The sequence below is a fragment of the Hipposideros armiger genome, unplaced genomic scaffold (genome assembly GCF_001890085.2).
Source record: "Hipposideros armiger isolate ML-2016 unplaced genomic scaffold, ASM189008v1 scaffold_1005, whole genome shotgun sequence".
Classification (NCBI taxonomy): Eukaryota; Metazoa; Chordata; class Mammalia; order Chiroptera; family Hipposideridae; genus Hipposideros; species Hipposideros armiger.
The window spans coordinates 683,509-690,092 of record NW_017732355.1 but is presented as its reverse complement, the minus strand read 5'-3'; the positions used below and the strand labels follow the sequence as shown (position 1 = coordinate 690,092).

General features: G+C 33.0%; 1 long non-coding RNA gene across 1 annotated transcript; it reads right to left on the bottom strand.

Annotated features, from left to right (window-relative positions):
* Positions 1-578: 578 nt before the first annotated feature.
* On the bottom strand, positions 579-5,209 carry LOC109375934 (uncharacterized). Its single transcript, XR_002122670.1, has 3 exons — positions 5,112-5,209; positions 1,601-1,768; positions 579-789 (listed from the first exon to the last, which is right to left on the bottom strand). It is a non-coding gene; the product is annotated as an uncharacterized LOC109375934 (long non-coding RNA).
* Between the last annotated feature and the right edge of the window lie 1,375 nt (positions 5,210-6,584).

Below are 6,584 nucleotides of genomic sequence, written 5' to 3'. Positions count from 1 at the left end.
CAAGAGACTAAATTATTAATGGTGGTTGCAGATAATATTCTCTTTACCAGAAAACTAAAACATTACTATTTTTCTGAAAAAAAAAATCTTTAAGCAAATTTGCTCTTAAGGAGTCCAATTCGGGGTATTTTATTTGAATCATATTCTCTGTGATAATAATAGCACACATTTTAATAATTACTATAAATGTATCAGGAAGTGCAACATTCTTAATCACCATTTACAGAACAAGAAAGCACAGTATAGTGAGTTCAGAGGAATAGGGGTTATAATTATGGTAGAACATGTTAGAATATTCTAACATACTCCCTACTCAACCCTCAACCTGTCTAGTACTATTACAATTAATTGATGTGTAACTATCCTTGTATCTACTCAACTATTTATTCAGTTGAGTAAAGAGATATGGATGTAAGTAGCACCAAGTAGTTTCAGATTTTACCCAAGTGCTAGTTTGCTTCAAAGATATTATTGAATTACAATTGTGTAGTAGTTAACAGTTCCATGAAATAAATGAAAATCATACAGTATGAATGAATTCTTATTTAAAGCATATGATGTACCACCTACCTCTTAAGAGACATGCGGAATATTTTAACTTAGATGTAAGAAAATTTGAAATAAAGTTCCTTAATTTTAGATAGCTATTCTGTGAATGCAGACATTTAATAGCATTATAAAGTATCACTTCTAAGACATCATTATACTTGCAGAGAGCATATTCTTAGGTCACAAAGTTATGATTCATGTATATCAAGTCACTTAGCACTGCTGGCAAGTGTTGCAAGCCTGAAATATAAAACAGAGAGGATAATAAAACTTTAACAAGCAGCAATAAAACTAATGAAATATAATCTCAAATATACCACTCTAATTCATCCAGAGAGGAAACACAATCACCCAATCCTGAGGATGAGGAAATGAAGCCAGTTCCATAAAAACACATATTCATCATAGTAACTGGGATCATTTTAGAATTAGAACTAAAAGAGAATTCAAGCTGGTTACAGTAGTATAATTATCGTGGCCAAATAGATGAGGATGACAGGATGAAGCAACAATTCACAAATGCTTATTTTGGCTCCTTATTTAAAGCTATAGAAATGAAAATATTGATGTTATTTTTAATAGGGATAATCTTTCATGCTGAGGACAGAGAAATTTCATGATAGATTGAGCAGCATTTAAGAAGTTAGTTATGACTTCCAAGATCAATATGTAAGTAGGTCATAAGTTTATTTACATACGGTTTGCATGTACCTATAACAACCAGGCAATCTAGTCCAAAATAACTTCAGGTTGATATATATTATTGTGTTCCTTGAGGTTGTAATTTGACAATTGTTTGTTCTCCCCACCCCCCACCTCTATTCCTTGTTGTACTTGTCTGGTTTTGAGAACCTAGAATTCCAAATTTAGAAGTAAAGGAGGAGAGATGGGGAGAGGGAAGGAAGAATGAGGAAGGGAAGGGTGAGTGAGGAGGGGAAAGGAGGTGAGCAAAAAGATGCTATTTGTTATGTATGTGTTCTTTCTTTGTAGCTTTGATGTTCTGCATCCAAAAGTTATTTAAGGCAGTAATCTAAACAGAGAATGGACTTACCCAAAAGTTGAAATCAGAAGAGACAAGATTTCCTTTTAATAAACAATCTCTGTGATTGTGCATATAGTAGAATTTACATATCCAAGGAAATTAGCAAGGGAAACAGATCGATAGTTGTCCATTCTCAGATGCATCCACGACAGCTAGGAGTTCTGTGCTTAATTTCCACTGTGGAAAGATTTAAGGAAAATTTAGAGGAATTCATATCAGTAATTGACTTCTATCATCCAAGGAGGCTGAGGAAACACATAAAGTCAAGTGGGGTCAAATAATGAATAAAACAGGATATGGGACTGTTTGATGTATAATCAACTCAGGAACAGTGAGATTATCTGATGCAGGATGAAGTGACTAAAGCATTTTTAAAACCTCAAATTAATAAGTTGCCTGAAAATACAACAATGAAAAGAAATAAGATGTCACATGAAATGTGGCTGATAAATGAACAAATAGGAATGCTGTTCTTTTTTTTAAAACCCCACATTTTATGAGTAGAAAATAAAATATGAGGTCTAACTCTAATGTAAATAATCAAATTCATCTCAGTTTCTGTTGTCTCATTTATCTCTTGAAAGTATGTATACTTTTTCTCATTGGTTTTCTTTCGGTTTGGTGAACAAAATTTCTATCACTCTCAAAATTGTCCCCTTCTAAATGGTAGCTTCATTCTTTCTCACCTATCCTGAAATTTTAAAATCTAGGAAACATAGTTCATTTTAAAAATGATAATTAGTTTATTACTTACCTCTGCTGGATGTCCTGAGAATAATACAAGAGAAAAAAACACTTTATAGAAATGAAATTTCTAATCATTCTTTTCACTAAAAATAAAGCCAAAACAACAATGCCTTTAACATCCATCACCGATTACTAGTAATTCTATTAGTCTATGGTGGAGAAGGGGCAAACCTCAATATAAAGAGCATAACGACAATATTCTTAATATGAACAATGTTTTGTAAAATAAGAGAACCAGATTAGGTCACGTTCCTGTTTTAAACAGATAATTTGGGGTGTTACATTATTTATACAGCTTGAAAACAAGCCTTTTTGGAGCTTGCTTGCTTTATAAGGCGTTCATGTGGCGCCATCATGTGGTAAACTAAGCACGTGCCCGTTTATTTGAAACGTGAAAAGTCCCAAAAGAGAAAGGATGTGCTGTTTGGTGCATTTAGTTCATGCTGAGAACCTTCTTCTTATCAAAAAGAGCCTAGAAAGAGTTAGCTGTAGTAACCTCACGCCATAGATCTAAGCCAGGCACTTATCTACCAGCAGCGCTCAGAGTGTTTGAAGGGAGAACCAAGTCAGCATAGCTGAGAAGACCTCAGGCAGCAAATAACATTTCCCATTTCAGAACTGCTTAATCTGTTGAATATTCTGGATAGCTTATATAAAAGGCCTATCAACTCTTCAAAGTTGTGTCAGTTATGTAATTATTTCCAAAATCACAAGTTACAGTTAAAATGATATTTTATAAGCATAGTGCCTTTTTTATCTGACTAAAAAAAAAAAACCCTGTGTACATGAATAGACAAGTTTAAGAGCACACATGGAGTGAATCAGAGCAATTTAAATTGGAAATATTAAACACATAGCTCGACACTGTACTTTTCTCACTTAGATGATTTGCATCTATTTTCAGAAGTACCAAATCAAACTTTTGTTCAAACTCTCTTCTACTTAATTTTCAATATCACCTCTAATACTGAGGGATAGGTAACTCATTCAAATCATGATGAAAATGAGAATATTTTAATGGATTTCTATTTTATCAGTTAAAAAATTTATTTCAAGGCCAGAACATGGAAATCAAAAACACAAGTTGGTAAAGGAGTGATCCAGGATTTAAATATGAAAGTTCTTCTTGTAAAGCCATAATGGGGTTTTTTTTCCAGAAATAAAATATTACTAAAGTTTAAATATAGTAAGACCTATAGAGAACTGCAATTTGGTTAATTACCTCTCTTACTTTAGAAAGCATTAAGTGAGCTGATGAGATTTTTGCCTTTAAGAGTATAGGGAAATCTGATCATTTAAACTCTATTGTTTCGTATATTGTTTTAAGAAATTCCAAGTGCTTTCAAACATATTATCTCAGATTATAAAATTTAATCAACTTTGTGGGACAAATCTAATTTACTTTTCTTTTTTCCCTTCTCTATTGAACAGCACCTACAAGTTGCCCATTAAATTAAAAAGGTATAAAATTAGCAATAGATATAAAATCATAAATAACATAACTGTAAATCTAAATTTTGGCTCTTAACCTGTCACCACTATAACTTCCTTCTACTTAACACAGTGACTTTCTACAATATGTTCATAAGTTTATGATAATTTTACATAAAATAAGTTTGTTCTGATGACTTTAAGTAGAAAAGAAGGATGTCTGTATATGAGAGAAAAGAAAAAAAAATGACCTAGCAAATAGATACCCTAATGAATTAAAAAAAATGTACTGAGTAGAGATGGAGTTTAAAATGGCTAATTATATGTTATGTCTACTTTATTTCAATTAAAAAAGTGAGCAAAAGTGAGTGAGAGCCTGGAAAGCACGTAATCAAGGTTAGTGTGAGACAATAGGAAGGAAGAGAGTAGGACGCTCAAAGACTATGACATTTTCTGCTAAATGTGTTACCGTTCTGCTTTGACCTTACTGACATGAAACAAATGAAGACTGAAACATGAATGTATCTTCAAAAGTAGACAGAGAGAAAAAGCAGTATTGCAGGCAAAAATATAAAATGCACAAAAGGAAAAAACATCATTGGATATCAGGCTTTTAAGCAGAAAGGGAAAAAAATCAGGTCTGCTAAATGTAAATAGCTGGAGGGTTTTGTCTTTGTGATTGAGTAGAATTCATTTGAATTATTCCCAAGGATGTCAAAATAATGATGAAACACTTCTTTGTAAGAGTATCTGAAAAAGAAAATGACGTGTCCAGGTTGATATAAAAGTTGAGGATTTCCTTTGAGACAGTTCTGACAAGATTTGTGGCGCGGGCTGCTATATAGTAATAAGAGTCATCTGTTTTGCCTGGGACATGAAATTCCAAGAATGAGGAGGAAAATAGGATGCATCTTCGCATGTCAATGTCTTTCTTCCATGGTAATATCTCTTTATAGTGCAAGGCCTTTTCCCCTAAATCATCCTGTTGTGGACTGGAGTAGGGACAGCTCTTTCTTGCATCTTTATAGACAGAACATAAACATAGAAGCCTTCAGTGTTTCCCTTTATCTCCTGCAAATGTTCTGCTACAAACACTCAGCTCCAAAAAACTTCATTGTTGAGTTATTCTCTCTTCTGGACGAGATAATGGTGAGGCACACTATAGCTCATCTCAGCATGCTAAAAAAAAGTGCTTACTAAAATTTACATTCTTTTTATTTTTTTTTATTTTTTTTTTTTAATATTAGTTTCAGGTGTACCAAACAACACAATGATTAGACATTTACCCCCTCACAAAGTGATGACCTCCCACCCCCACCCCTCAAGCTTCGTTCTTTTTTACCTCATTCCTGTGCTCCTTTGACCTTAATGGTGCCTCCTAATTTTAATGAGCCTGGATTTTTCAAGTATCCATGTAGTCAATGGTATATTGTCCGGAAGCAACTGTGGATAAAAAGAATAATTGACATTTTCTCTATACATAAAACGTTTGCAACCTAGTTGGAGAGGAAGTGAAGCAAGTCGATATAAACAATAGAATTTATTTATTTATTTATTCATTCAACAAATATGTATAGCTTACCAAATGCCAGGTACTGGGGTACAGGTAATGCCCCTCCTTTCATAAAAATTACAGTCCATGGAAGTACATATTGTAAATAAACAGGATACATGAAAGTCTATACAAATGTGATTAAGTGCTGCAAGGGAGAATGGAGATTTGGGAAAGTCTGAATAAAGGTGGGTAGGGCTCTCTGTTTGTGGAATGAAAAAAATCATAGGCCAAAGCAAAATGATGAAGACATATGGATTACATGTGGAACCTATGAAGGACCACTAAGTAACCGACATAATGAGATAGAAATGATGTCTGGGGACAGCAGGAGGAGGAAAGATTATGAAGGACCTTGGACACCCTCTAGAGAACTTGAATGTTAAACAAAGCAATTAGTGGCCAGGGAAGTACTTAGTGTGTTGTTAAAATTCGTTTAACAACAGGACTCACCCCTTTTGTCTACTGTGAGGATTCATTCTTCATCCTATGCCTGAAGAATTTTGCAGGTGATGAAAAAGGAGCCAGGGAAAGGAACTGAGGACATATAGCAATGTGTCACATTTGTCCCTAGTTACCATGGGTTTTATGTACTAAACTGAAAGCATTAAGTGGAGAGAAAGTGGAAGCAAAGTACTGCTTTAAAATCTAAGTTAAGAACAAAAATGAAAAACATCTAATCATATTATTGAATTTGAAACAACTCATAAATATTTTGAGCTTTTCTCAAGCCTAACATACATTTGATTTGGTATACTTTTTTACTATGCAATTAATAGAGCTAAATAGTTCTTATATTAGTAGTATTACTGAGTAGTCCCATGAATGCAGAGTAATAGAGAATCCCTAGAATAATTTTGAAATATATGTTATTTTCCTGACTTTACTTCAACATGGTCATGAGACCACTTTTCTAGATCTAATAGCCTAACGTTTTCCAGTTTCTACTCAGGCATATTAAATGTAAGTAGTAATAAAGTAGATAAGACTACTTTCAGAAACATAGCTTTATTAATTAAAACTGATTTTTTTCCTTATTTAATATTTGAGTTATTTAGTACCTCCCATTCTGCCCACCCAAAGAGGCATTATATTTGTTTTTAATAAAATGGATTTTAAAAATTAAAAAAAAAACAGAAGAACAAAGCATTAAATAATAACTGCCTATATAATTGACTAGATCATGGAAAAGAATTTTTATTTGAACGAATTTATGGTTAACAAATGAGGTCCAAGTTGAATATGAAATTTTAGTCTTTTTTT